The sequence below is a fragment of the Suricata suricatta genome, chromosome 3 (genome assembly GCF_006229205.1).
Source record: "Suricata suricatta isolate VVHF042 chromosome 3, meerkat_22Aug2017_6uvM2_HiC, whole genome shotgun sequence".
Classification (NCBI taxonomy): domain Eukaryota; kingdom Metazoa; phylum Chordata; class Mammalia; order Carnivora; family Herpestidae; genus Suricata; species Suricata suricatta.
The window spans coordinates 52,848,479-52,862,807 of NC_043702.1; the positions used below are offsets into that span (position 1 = coordinate 52,848,479).

Below are 14,329 nucleotides of genomic sequence, written 5' to 3' on the forward strand. Positions count from 1 at the left end.
CATATGCAGTGACGTTTTGAGGAGTCTATGTGTTAGTCCATCATCTTTGTAATCATTTCTTACTGGGGCAAAGTTTAGCATTGTTACTCTGGGTATATCCTTATTCTTTGAAAGCCAAGACACTGTGGGTTCATACACACAGTACTTCCTAGAATTACTCATCTGATGTAAAAAGCCAATAAACACATAATTTTAAATCAACCACCAAGTTAGACTAATTACAGTCTTAATCATTCTTTTGTATATAAAAATATACTTGAAAGAACTCAAATACCTTGGGGAGGTGGTTTGGGAATAAGATGTTTCGAGAAGACAGGTGAAAAGTTTAAAAGACAAAACGGGGAGTGATGTCGCTCTCCTTCCTCCCTTGCGTAGCCCTCAGCTCAGGGCCCAGGAAATACCTGGGTGTGCGAAAAAAGAAAAGAAGGATAGATGATTGGCAGAAAGGAAGGGTAGATGAGATGAAGGAGGGAGAGACTACCTAAACCCATATTCTCTATGAACACATACATTATCCAGGGTCAAATATTATAAAATGTGTCCAAAAGTCAAAGCACTTGATCACTTGACCAACCAAGGAAGGAAAAAGACATTCCAGAATACACACCCATCAAATAGCCATCAATCACATAAAAAGAAGAAAACAAAAATCCTGGGGCACTTTCGGGCTCTCTGCTTCATTTAGAGTGTTTATCTCTCTTCTGTCTCTGGACCTGCACTAGGAGGAAGGGTAGACACTAATAAATGCATCCAATGCAGCACAAATCGATCTACCACCCAGAGAGAACAATAATCCCACTGTCGCTTCTGGAACATCTCCCGCTTGTGATGTAATGAGTTGCAAATAACTCAAATTATCTGGTAAACTAAAGGTTTAATAGACTGAATTTCACTGCCAAGAAACATATCAACATTAATAGTAAAAATGGAGTTGAAGGAAAAATTCATCTAACCTCATGCATAAATTTTGAAAGACCAAAAATAATGACCAAAAAAAGATAAATAAAACTCTACATTTTTTTCTCTGCATAAAATAGAATATGAATTAGTAGTAGTAATGCTGAGCTCATTCATTTGAAAGTATCCTATGTGCTTAAAGCATAGGGTAAATAAGTTTGTAATCTTATTTTGAACCAAGATTTTCAGTGTAAGAGAAAAGAGATACAAATATAAAATCAAATAACATTAAAACTCCATAAAGTTAAGTTGAAAAAAACAGTATGAACTCATATGTTTTATTTTTAGATATATATGGTTTCTACCCCACCCCCCAAAAGCCTAAAACATTGAGAAACCACAGGAACGAGCCCTCCTAAGACCTAGACTGCTGTTTCTATTTACTTTATTTTGCTTTAATGTTTATTTATTTATTTTGAGAGAGAGAGAGAGAGAGAGAGAGAGAGAGAGAGAGCATGTGCACATGTGAGCAGGGGAGGGGCAAAGAGAGAGAGGGAGAGAAAGAATGAAATAGGCTCCACACCATCAGCCTGGGAGCCTGACATGGGCCCAGTCTCATGAACCATGAGATCATGACCTGAACTGAAATCAAGAGTCACATGCTTAACCAACCGAGCCAGCCAGGTACCCCTAGACTCTAGTTTCTAAATTCCATGACCTACTGAAAGGAACCAGGGCTTCTTAGAATGGCTGATACACAGACTGAAATATGAAATGTACAAGAGGAAGTGTGAGGCATCCTGTTGTACCAAAAAGCAGGGTCAGAGAAATTAACAGGACAAGAGTGCTTCCGGGATGCTCTGTACTTGATCTGGCTGCTGATGATATGGAACTGGCCAGTCTGTGAAAAATCACTGTGATTCTCTTATGAGAGACTCTCTTTGCTATACGTATACACAGGAGCCAACCTGAAGGGGATCCCAATAAACCACGAAGGTTGCACTTGAGCACACAGAAAAAAAAAAAATCACTGCAACTAATTAAAACATAATATTTTGAAAATCCATGAATTTACAATGATACTCAAAAAAAAAAAAGGAAACTCTTTGATACCCTTTGAAGAAACCAAAGTATGTACTCTGAAAACTGTCTATTAAAAAGGAAGTATTAAGCACTTAGTCTGCTTTTTCCTATATGACTATATTTCAGGGTCAAATACTAGTTGATTCAAATACATGATGCCTACTTCTAATAACCTCAGAATAAAAGGGAGATGGATAGATGAATCTGGGTGTATGTGTGTATTTATGGGGGTTCACTGTACTTGTTATTGTCTTCACTTTTGTATAATTTGAAATTTTTCTCAATGAAAGGTATTTAAGTAGAGGAGAAAAATATGAAAAGAATCTTAACAAATCAATATTTCCTTCTTCCCTACCATTTCATTTACGAAACCTTTGATATTAACAGTATATTTTTCTTCACCACTTTTACTAGATATGTATTTAACATACAATTTATTTTTCAAAGCTGGTCTAAAGTTTTCAGATTTGCGGGGGTGGGGGGGTGACCATTTTTCTAAAACCTTACCTAGCAGAATGAGAAAGACAATGTGCCGTGGTGGACTAGTCCAGGGCACAGCCTTTATCCCTGGAAAAAGGTGCTTTCACAATCCTTTGTTTCCATCCTTATCATCTGAGTGAGGTTTTTCTCACTCCTCTTCCCTAGAGAGAAGAGTTGGCTACTGGCCTGTTCCCTTAGCCTTGGCCTCTTCAGCATTTTAGAATGAGATGCCTATTGAATAGAAGAGACCTCCTTTGACCAGAGAGACAGAAGAGGAGGGAAATCCCAAGAGAGGAAGACAGCGGCAGGTAAAATGACATCAGCCTTGCCAGTTCTCATTGGATAGTCTCTCCATTGCCATTACCTAAGGGAGGAGTCTCAAGACCCTCAAAACAGATGAAAAGGGAACAAGCATCAGCAAAAAGTGGAATACTCTTTCTCCTCTATCCATCTTCTATTTGCTGACTGGTTAGCTGATTTATTGAGCTTACCTTTTTCACAACATTTCAACCTGCTTTTAGTCAATGACTTCTAAGCACTCTCTATTCCATTTTTTTCCAGTCCTGGTTGTTCTTGCCTCAGGGAGTTAAGTGAACGGGAATGGGGAGGTGATAACAGGAACTCCAAGAAAAAGAGGTAAAGGCACTTTCTGAAAGCTTTCCTGAATACACATGTGTACAAACTAATTCCTGTGACAAAAGAACAATATCAGGTAAACATATTTCATAAAGGAAACAAGATGCTAATCACTTGCATCTTCCTTTTAAAGAAGAGTTTAATTTCTGTCTCATACAGTCAACATATAACTCAGCAAATATGTGTGGGAACAGATTTCCACTTACTTTATTTCCAGGAACTTAAACCTGACAGTCAAAGGGACTCATGTACATTTCATCTTTGCTTGTGGTCAAGTATCACGAAATCCTAAGCAATACTGACCTAAGAGATTCCATGAGACAGGCAAAGTACTGCAGTCAGGATACTAAACCACTCAAAATAAACATCCAAACCAGCTGGCCTTCTTTCCTGTTTGCTTCAACATTAAAAATGGATATCCTGAAGCCTAAAATCTGCTTAAGTACCTGTTTGAAGGTAACTGAGCTGCTGGGACAAGTGCTGTTTTAGGATCAAGTGGGTTTCTTCCATCTGTAAACTCTGATCAAATAATGTTTGAGTTCAACTAATGCAGGCAGAAAAAGACCTCATGATTTGAAATATCTTTGTGGTTAAAGTTCTTTATTACCTTATGAAAGTTTAAATCAATATCAAATTAACAGGAATACTCCTGTAAATAGTTCAGCTCCCAACAATATATAGTGATCAAAGATGGGGCAAGAGACACTTTGTGATTAGTTACAACCCACTGTGCTTGAGAGTACATCTGATCCTGATGGTGAGATTTCTCAATGTCAAAAGTTCTACACAAGATGGCACAGTATTTTGCAAAGTGAATCACCCTGGTGTCCAGACTGAGGAGGGAGCTGGTCGATGGACTCGAATCCCTATGGGTGTCCTTCAAACAGAGGCCAGATCAATGAGTAGGTTTTGCCTCCCAGGAACCAAAACAAAGTTCAGGCGATAGAATTTTTGTATTTTTCTTTTATTTTATTGAAAGAGAAAGAGAGAGAGAGAGAGCACAAATGGGGGAGAGGGATGGGGGAAGAGAGAGAGAGAGAAAGAGAGACAGTGAGAGAGATAGAGATAGAGAAATCTTAAGCAGACTCCATGCTCAAAGCAGAGCTGGACACAAGATTTGATCCCACACCCTGGAATCATGACCTGAGCTGAAACCAAAACCAAGAGTTGGACACTCAACCAATTGAGCCAGGTGCCCCTCAAACACACACACATTTTATATAAAGTAATAAAATGCCAAACAAGACTAAAAACTAATAGTGTGTTATGTGTAAAGTATATGACAGTGATTTCCTGAAAGGAGAGAAGAAATTGACACCAAAAGCAAGAAACTTGACAGCAAAAGCCTACAGGTGCAAGGCAGGTAACAGATCTGTAAGGCTGACTGGATTAAATATGTATAGAATGGTAAAGACTAACAAACTAGTTACTTTGAAATAGTAACAAGACCATATTTTTAATATTCCAAGAGAATCCAGGTATCTGATTTTTTTCTGTTAAGTTTCCAGATTGATCAATGGCAATTAATTCAATTTTAAAAAGAAAATGTTTACAGGTTAAGAGATTATAGTCTAAAATTTGATCTATGTGCCACCAGTTTGCAAGCTCTGCACTGTAGTGGAATTTTATTTTATTTTATTTTTATATTTTATTTTAACATTTATTTTGAGAGAGAGAAAGCGAGAAAGAGAGTGCGCACAGCAGGGGAGAGGGGCAGAGGGAGACAAAGAACCCCAAGCAGGCTCAGTGCTCAGTGCAGAGTCTTATGTCGAGCTCAATCTCATGACCCTGGGATCATGACCTGAGTCAAAATCTACAGTTGGATGCTCAACCCACTGGGCCACCCAGGGGCCCCTAAAATGTAATTTTAAATAATGCAGTAATAAGCAGAAAACTTCTCAGAGAACAATGATGATACTAAATTACTGAGACTTGGTTTCTGCTCTACCAAGAAGAATCAGTCCATACAAGGAAAGGGATACTTTCCAGTATTAGAATACTTGTGGTGCTTCCCAAATTTCAGATGTCTATTTTATCACCACCACGCCCCCTGTGGCCCAGGGCAAATAAGAGTTTGAGGAGAGGACACACAGCTTGTGAGAGCCCCCCCAAGAACCCTCGTGGTACACACCCTCACTCTGGGGGTCACTGACCTCAAGAAAGTAGAAAGCCTTGTGTAGCTGGGAGGAATGTGTCCAAACTGTGAAGGCCAAAGTCACTGAGCCAAAGATATCAAATGTGTGAAGTGGCTCTGAAAATAATAACTGGAAATATCAAAGATGACAAGTAGCCCATAGTTAGCATTTCTGGTATAATATTAGTTCAGTCTCTTGGGGGGAAAATCAACTACTTATTTACTATGAAAGATTATAAAAAAATGGATGCATTTGAAGAATGTATCTATATATGTACCTGTTATATATATGTTACATATATATAATATGCAAGCAGGGTTAACATTTCATTGTTTAGGCTGAAATCTGCAGCTTTATTACTTCAGAAAGGAAGGCAAGTGTCTTATTTCCACATGATGCCAGACTGCAGATAGAAGAAAGTTAACATATACTTTGGCACATTTTTCTACTTCCTACCCTTAAAAAATTTTTCAGTAGAACTTTTTATCAAGATGCCTAAACGTAACCAGGATTACTGTGTATTGCCTTTAGATCAGATGTACACAAAAGACGACGTAAGGAAACACCTTCCTGTGATTTGGTAGTGTCTCGCTGCCCTTTCGCTGGTTACTAAGCACTGCCTAATCTAACCCATCTTTTATCTTAAGCTTGTGTGCCCCTAACTCACCTTGTAACCAGGAGTCAAAGTCTTCCAGGTCAGCGGTAAGGTAAAAGCCATTCAAAGTGGTTTGGCCTCAGATGTCAGCAGCTTTCTCCCTGGGAACTCCGTCTATTGACCCTGGTGGGCTTGACTGGTCAGTGACAGGAGTGGCTGCTTGATTTCTTTCTCTTGCTGTTTTGCGGCAAAGGGCCGAACTGGAAAAGACAGATTACACTCAAATAGTACAACTCCACATGATCTGCATTAGTTTCTCAGGGGGCTGCCAATGACCAATCAGAAAATTCCTTTCAATTGATCTTTTGAGGTGAAAGTTTATTAGGGATGGTGTCTCAGATTTTTACCTCCTTTGTTCAGTCTTTTATAAGCTCAAAGTTGGCTGAACTCAGCCATCAGTAACATTCTTATCTTCCACCTCACCCAGCGTTTAGAGTATGAAAACTCTCAATTTATATAGCAAATATTTTCTAAAAGGCAACAAAGCATATTTTCTAGAAACATGTTAAATCCTCCAGTTAAATGTAAACCTTAGATTTTAAAAACCAGTAAGTATGAAGTGGTTTCACCACATAAGCATATAAATATACTATCACTGTGACCTGATAAGGACTCATTAACAGTCTGCAACTTGCCTTACAGAGGACATAGGCCAAACTCCTAGAACAATCCTCTAGTGAAAGAGCTGACTACACTATCAAAGAATACAGTTTTCAACTTGACATTATTTCTCAGAAGGCACAGAATATTTTACGAGTATATAAAATATGTTCACTTTAAGGCAGAGGAGGAGGAAGCGGAGGGGGAGGGGGAGAAGGAGGAGAAGAACTGAAGCAGCAGCAGCAGGAGGAGGAGAGAGAAGAGGAGGAGGAGGAGGAGGAGAAGGAGAAGAAGAAGAAGAACAACATCAACAACAACTGAAGCAGCAGCAGGAGGAGAATGGGGAGGAGGAGAAGAAGGAAGAAGAGGAAGAAGGAGAAGGAGAAAGGGACATAAGGAAGGAAGACAGAAAGACAGACAGACCTATTCTAAAGTAGAAGCTAGTACTCTGATTGGTTCCTCTGATCCTCAAATGTGACAGCAGTTTCCTTCGAGCCATTACCCTCTCTAGCAAGCTCATTTCTCCACAAGGTAGCTTTAAAAATTACTCCCCAAGTTTATTATTGTTCAAGCCTGTTCTGTTACTCAGGTTTAGTTTTCTTTTTTTACTTATGGAAAAGGAAAAAATAAATGCACACACATACGCACACACACACATTCTGAAAGACAATGCCTTCACAGAAAAGCAAAAAATTGATGTTTACCCAGGATCCTATGCTATGATTGTTCCTGCAAGTACTATTTTTCTAGGAAAATAAAGTGTGTGTGTGTGAGGGTGGGAGACTAAATCTTCCTACATCTGTACAAAAAATGATTTTTAAATCTCTACTATGTTGTAAGACAATTCCATGCATCTTGTAAGTCCTAAATAAAATGTAACTGTGATGTCTGTAATGATGACATAGGAGAACTAAAGTCAGGGCCCAGAAAGATTACTTTTGTATGCTCAGCATGATATATTTATCTTCCGCAAACACTGCTTAATCTACACTATTTTTTAAATTTTTTAATGTTTATTTATTCTTGAGAGAGAGAGACAGAATGGAGGAGGAGCAGAGGGAGAGAGGGATACAGAATCTGAAGCAGGCTCCAGGCTCTGAGCTGTCAGCACTGAGTCCGATGCGGGGCTCAAACCCACGAATGTGAGATCATGACCTGAGCCAAAGTTGGACACTTAACTGACTGAGCCACCAGGCGCCCCTATGCTCTTTAGTCCAATATAATTACAGGCAGACTGAATATGGTGAGCTACCGAAAAGCCCCTGTCCACCTTTTCTTTGCTCTTTTCTATGATGGACTCTGCCAAGCTTTGGAAAAGAGAGAACACTGACAAAGGACAAGAAAGAAGAAAAGTACGGCGAAGAGCTCCCTGTGTTACATGCGGTTCTTTTCACCGCCACCCCTCCCCGCTGGCCCACTCCTCGTCCATGGTCCTATTCTCCACCTCTTACCATCCTGTAAGGGCAAGTGGGAAGTAGAGAAGAACAGATGACCATGGGGTAAAATCACGGTTTCCCTCATTTGTCTCCCCCAGTCCAGCTGCAGAGGCCAGGGAGAAGCAGGTGAACCTTGCTAACCATACTCAAGGAATTCCCAAACGGTGTGTGTGTGTCCTGTCACCAGCCTGTGTAAATCAGACGTTGGCCCAAGGAGCATTTTTGCACTTTGTCTCTTTCTCCATCTCTTTGCCTATGCATCCTTCAAAACCTAGCTCAAAGCCACAACTCTCAATGCCTTCGCTAATCTTCTCCGCTAAAAGAAGCAACTTCTCATCACACCTGATACTTTGGTCAATTCTACTGGTATACAGTTGTTTTGGTCTTACTTGTTGCTTATACTTCTTACCCTCCTCCCAACCCCCATCAGACTGTATTGACTCTGAGAAGCAAGGACTGGGCCTTAGTTCCCCGCACACAGTAAGCATGAGTTAAAAAGTGAAACTTAAAATGCTTCTACTTATATGCTGTAAGAAATGAATCTATTATTGTTCCTTTTGTGCAAAAGTGTATGCAAGGTCATGGAATAAAGGTCTTGGCTTGTTCTGAGGCTATAATGAATGTTCATATGGGCATTCTGCGCAAATTTTATAAGACACCCTGTGTGAGGGTTGACCACTTGATTAAAAATCAACTCCATTGGGGCACCTGGGAGGCTCAGTGTCTGACTTTTGCTCAGGTCATGATTTCGTGGTTTGTGAGTTGGAGCACCACATCTGGTTCTGTGCTAAGAGCCCAGAGCCTGGATCCTGATTCCGATTCAGTGTCTCTGTCTCTCTCGGCCCCTAGCCCACTCATGTTCTGTCTCTCTCTCTCACAAAAATAAACACTACAAAAAATTTGCAGTCTATCAATACGTGGTTCAGATATAATCAATCACCCCTGACAGTTACTAAAGTCAGATATGTTAGGAATAATTATTTTAATTCGCCTTCAAAAACTTGATTAGGACAAAAAGATTTATATCATCACATTCAAATTACAAATTTGCAGGTGACTGACAGATTATCTTGTTTTATCAATAAACCAAGAAGTTAACCAAGTGGCAACTAAACTTTTTTTTAATTAAGAAACTACACAGGATTATTTTGTCTTATATATAAACAGTGTGCTGGGCAGAAGTCCAAAGGTGCTAAGCTTATAAAGTTCAAATCTGATTACTCCTTGTGACAACGCATACTGAAGATTAATTCTCAAAGCTCTTGTTAAAAATATACTCAGAGAAGGGAAGAGGTCATTTCTTTTTAAAACTGTAACCAAAATGGATGATTAAAAAAAAAAACATTATATCTGGGTTTTATCAAAACACACAAAAAGAGTCATGTTCTAATTTAATAATCCATTCTATAGACCAAAAAGGCCCCTGACACCCTCCACCTACGCAATTAGTAAATTAAAAGTTGTAAAGGTTGGAAAAGCTGATTCAAACAAAGCCTTCTATACCAACCAATACTTGGGTAGGAGTCTCTGCAGAATCTCATCAGGGAGTTCAGTGAATTTGGCAAAGGTTCCTTCTGAATGGCTCATTCAGGAAGCAAATGATCTATTATCTTTGCAACAGAATTTTTCCTGTAAGTTGTGACTAATCCTCCCACAGCCTGAATTTTGCCCACTATACGCCATGTTCTCGTCCAGCACACTCCCCACACAATCCACTCATTTCTTCTTCAAGCCCCTCAGAGCATATGACGTATTCTACCGAAGACTAGACTATCTAGTGTAGCTACTAAGTTAACGCATAGAATTCAAAATGGAGACAAGATAAAGTGACCTCCACCATCCCATAAAATACTAAAAAATAAATAAAAATCTTCAAATAGTAATGACAGAAAGACAACCAGAAGAGTATTTGCACAAAGTTAGCAGTCTGCATAGGAAAGTCCATTTCAGAACAAAAATAAGAGATGAGACTTTTTTACTATTTTCTGTACATTAGGTGGCCCGTTGTTCCAATTCAATGCCCACATCAGTTTCACAAAGGATTGGTCTTAATTTAGGGTTAAACATCCTAAACTGTTTTCCCAGAAAACTAGCCTAAAATGTGGTATTAAGATCTTTTCTTGTTATCTTGTTTACATTGTCTACTGTCCCCACTAAATAGTTGGTAAAAAGATTTTGCTATTTGCTTTTTATTACCAGCAGCAAGGTTTAGACAAGAAATCGATTTCCCTCTTCTTACCTGTGATAATCCCAAGTACACTGAGAATTTTTACACTGGGCCTAACCCCTGGAGAATAGTTTTAGTGCCACAACCCAAAAGAGTTTATGAAAACAGGCTGTGCTGGAATATCCTCCCGAAGATGAAAAACACAATCTTTAGGCGCTTTCATCTAGTAACTACTGTGGTTTTCTTGTCAATAACTGAAGAGATGATTTTTAACTTGCAAATGTATGTAATCTCATTAGTGCTGCCATATATCAAACAAGTTAAAACTCACCATCTGGTACCACAACACAGTTTTCATATCTGCCACTAAGCATTGATTGATTGATCCACTCAGCAGTAAGTGGATCATGTAGTTATTATACACAAACATTCAAATCAGACCCTAAAGAAAATATAGAAGTGTAACAATCAACAAAAATGAAGCTCCTTCCCTTAAGAAATTTAGAGTTTAGCCATTAACAGGGTAAGGTAGGTGAATAATCCTTTTTAAGTTATAAAAGCTGAAAATGTATTGTGGATATTCATGGCATGAAAATATTAATTCTCTCTTGGAATTTATGAGGTAGGTAGAAAGGAGACCAGAGGAAATTGCTCAAAAGAGGAGGCATCTGAAAGATGAGCAGATTCAGGCAAGAAATGGACAAAGGCAGTGATGGATAAAGAATATTTCAACAGTGAGAAAACGTATATTGAAATCAACAATGGGAAAGGGTAGGCTGCAGTTCCAGTGCTCAGAGTTAAGGTATACAAAAAAGAAGGGGGTATGGAACCCTTAAGACCTCCCACGAAGGCCTCTGCGGAAGGTTTTCAGTGCTAGTGAAAGACCAGATTTCATCAGGTGAGCCGTCCAGAACAGGGGTGGAGTTCAGAGCGGGGAGAATCAAGTGATTTTGCACCAATGGGGCTAATCCAGGAGAACACACCGGAGGAAAGAGAACCCAGAGACAAGAGAGCACCTCAGAAGATATTAGCAGCCCCAAAAGGAGGGTGGAACTACCTGGAAAAATGGGCCTTCAGGAGGGTCAAGTGAGGAACTTATATTTGACAGAGCAGAATGTGATCCTATTTGGCCTCATGTATTTCTTGTCTTAGCAAAATACCGGAAAATAAAGCACATCCATTTTTTTCAGAGATATGACTGAAGCAATATATGGTCAACATGTTAATAAAAGGAAATAACTTATTTGACACATTTTCTTAAGAATTTTTTTAATGTTTACTTTTAAATTTTTATTAATGTTTATTTTTGAGAGAGACAGAGACAGAGACAGAGTGCTAATGGGGAGGGGTAGAGAGAGGGAGACAGAGTCCGAAGCAGGCTCAAGGTTCTGAGATGTCAGCATAGAGCCTGATGCCGGGCCCGAACTCACAAACAGTGAGGTCATGACTTGAGCTGAAGTCAGATACCTAGCTGACTGACCACCCAGGTGTCCCACTTGACACATTTTCTCAATGTGTTACAGTTCTATAATCTAGGCCAATTTTTCCAGATTTTTGTTTATTTGCTTGCTTATATCTAACTTGGTTTTAATTGACACATAGTTCTCTGAGGATAGGGAAAGGATTATTTTTCCAAATCCCAAAGGCCAAGCACAATTAAGGACCTGATATCCATGAAGCATTTAAAGAAATTTTTTTTCTCAAAATAACAGTTTTATCAACACTGACAAAAATTCAGATGACTGATTATGCAGGGAAGAATTCTAATTATGTATTACTTAAAGGAGTCTTCAATTTTATTATTCCCTCGCCCAACTTCTGTTTTATATCTGAAAAACAATTTTTACAGAACCCACTCAATGATGCCATTATTTAGTTGAGTAAAACTTTATTTAAAAACTCTATAGCACTATAAATGTGCTTTGGACATATTCCGATGTTCCAAAAGCAGTATACTACAGAGCAAGCATCAGTACCTTCTCTGCAAAGGTCCAAATCAGTCAACATTTTAGGTTTTTAGGTTTTGTGGGTCATGCAGTTGCAATTAATCAACTTTGCAGTTGCAGCCGGAGAGCAGTCAGAGATGATATGTAAATGAAAGAGCAGGGCTATCTTCCAATAAAACTTTCCTTACAAAAAGGTGGTGGATTCCATTCAGTCCTTGGACTGTAGTTTGCTGACCCCTGCCTAGCTGAGAGCCCAGCTGTGGCAATTTGGTGTGATTTCATTGCTTTTTGCTCCTCAATGTACATAACTCTGTGAAGTGATAAAAAAAAAAATTACTCTGAGAAAATGGGCTCCAAAGAAAATCTCTACAGCTAGTGTAGTGATTAAAAGGGAAATGAAACGGAGAGGTTCTAAGGAAGTGATGGACTTAAGTAAATGAGATGTTTTGGGTACATTACACTGGGAATGGAGAGTTTGGTGATAATCACAGATCGCTGCTAAGAGAGACTAGTATATATTCTAAGAGGAAATATGAAAATGTGACTCACGAAACCATTTCAGGAAGTGTTCCAACCAATGCCCCAAATGCTCATTCCTGGGGAGAACAAAACTTTAGTGAAAGCTTGATCTATTAAATAAGAAAATATTTAAGAAATGCATGACTCTTAACAGAATACTCATGTGAAAGGAAGCCAGGGAATTTGGAAATTTATGGAAGTCTCAGATCATGCTTCCTCCGTGAATTCTAATGACCATACTCTACTTACTTCCTAGAACCGGGGGAAAAGTGAGGAAATACTGTCATCGAAGTTTACCAATCTATATTTAAATCTATAAAAAAGTTATGACAGAAACTATCTGAACTCAATCAAGTCCATCAGTTTAATGATGCTAACCACTAATTCAGCATTGAAGGAGACTTACTAACTCTGTGACCTTGTGCAAGTTACTTTACCTTTCTGTGCCCTGGGCATGTGTGAAATGCGGCTCTTTCACGGAGGCGGTAGAGGATTAAGCAGGCTAAGGCATGCGAAGGGCTCAGACACAGCGCTCAAGTGCTGTGATGCTTCTTCAGCTCCCAGCCTCTTCTCCCCAGCCAGCCTTACTGCTGCCCTTCAAGAGCCCTTGTCTTCTTCTAGGCTCCCCCTGAGTGGCCCTAACTCCAGCAGCTTGGAGTTTGCTACCATTTGCTAGGGAGACTGTTAAATCTCTCCCTAAGGCTGACTTCTTTTCCAGACTGCATTTCCAACAGTCTGTTGGACATTTCCACTGGAATGTTTCATGGGCATCTGAAACTCAGTGAGTCTAAAAATCGAGCCCCTTACCTTCTACCCTTGTGCCTTTCCTCCTGTCTCCAGCTTCTGTTAATTAGACACTATCCTTAAACCACCCCTGAAACCGTAGTTTCTTTTTTTTAATGTTTATTTATTTTTGAGACAGAGAGAGACACAGCGTGAGCAGGGGAGGGGCGGAGAGAGAGGGAGACACAGCATCTAAAGCAGGCTCCAGGCTCTGAGCTGTCAGCACAGAGCCTGACGCGGGGCTTGAACCCACAACCTTCGAGACCATGACCTGAGCCGACGTCGGACGCTTACCGACTGAGCCACCCAGGCACCCCATGTAGTTTCCTTAAACCACTGCGTCTGCAACCTTCCCATGTAGCTCACCCCAAGTCTGCTCACTTTTATTTCCTACCTTCTTTCACTGACATCATGCTCTGGCCATCTCAGCGATCTCTGGCTTTGACTCTGCATCTGCCTCTTGATTTCTCTGCTTCCTACCACTCTCCCCTCATGGGCACTTTCTCTGTCATCACAGTCATCTTTCTTAAAGCATAAATTTGACAGAGTCATTGCTGATTCTTAACTATTCTCTATGGCTTGGGGGGAAAGGGGTCTATGGACCCACCAGTGACCATCAGAACATCTGAGAACCCTCTGAAATGATATAAAAATTTGTGAGTTCTTGATCAAGACGAAGGTTACCTTCTGAGCAGACAATTTCAGCTCCTCAGCAGGGTATGATCTGCAGTCTTAGACTGTTATCTTAGTCACTCTGCTGGTCTTCCACCCTGTTCTAGATACACTGGACATCCTATTTTCCTCCAAACATGCACATTGAATGCTATCTCACTGCTGAGCTTCTGCACGTGCTGTTCCCTCTACCTGTGGTGCTCTTTTTGGCCTGTTGAATACCTGAACATCCTTGAAGTCTTGGCTCAGGTCTGAAATGTCACTTCCATGAAGCCTTGCCCAAGAGTCAAACTATGCTTGTGCAGATGACAAAAAAGATG

The 14,329-nt window shown here is 39.8% G+C and overlaps 1 protein-coding gene across 5 annotated transcripts in view; it reads right to left on the reverse strand.

Annotated features, from left to right (window-relative positions):
• OSBPL6 (oxysterol binding protein like 6) overlaps nucleotides 1-14,329 on the reverse strand; it is a 217,903-nt gene that overhangs the window by 108,823 nt on the left and 94,751 nt on the right. For 3 of the 5 annotated variants that reach the window (XM_029934327.1, XM_029934326.1, XM_029934323.1), the window contains exon 2: nucleotides 5,899-6,086. The exons of 1 other annotated variant lie outside the window; for it this stretch is intronic. The gene's annotated coding sequence lies outside the window, so the exon portion shown is untranslated. Of the gene's footprint in view, nucleotides 1-274; nucleotides 402-5,898; nucleotides 6,087-14,329 lie in introns of all 5 variants that reach the window. One more of the 5 variants, XM_029934324.1, reaches the window with a different exon arrangement.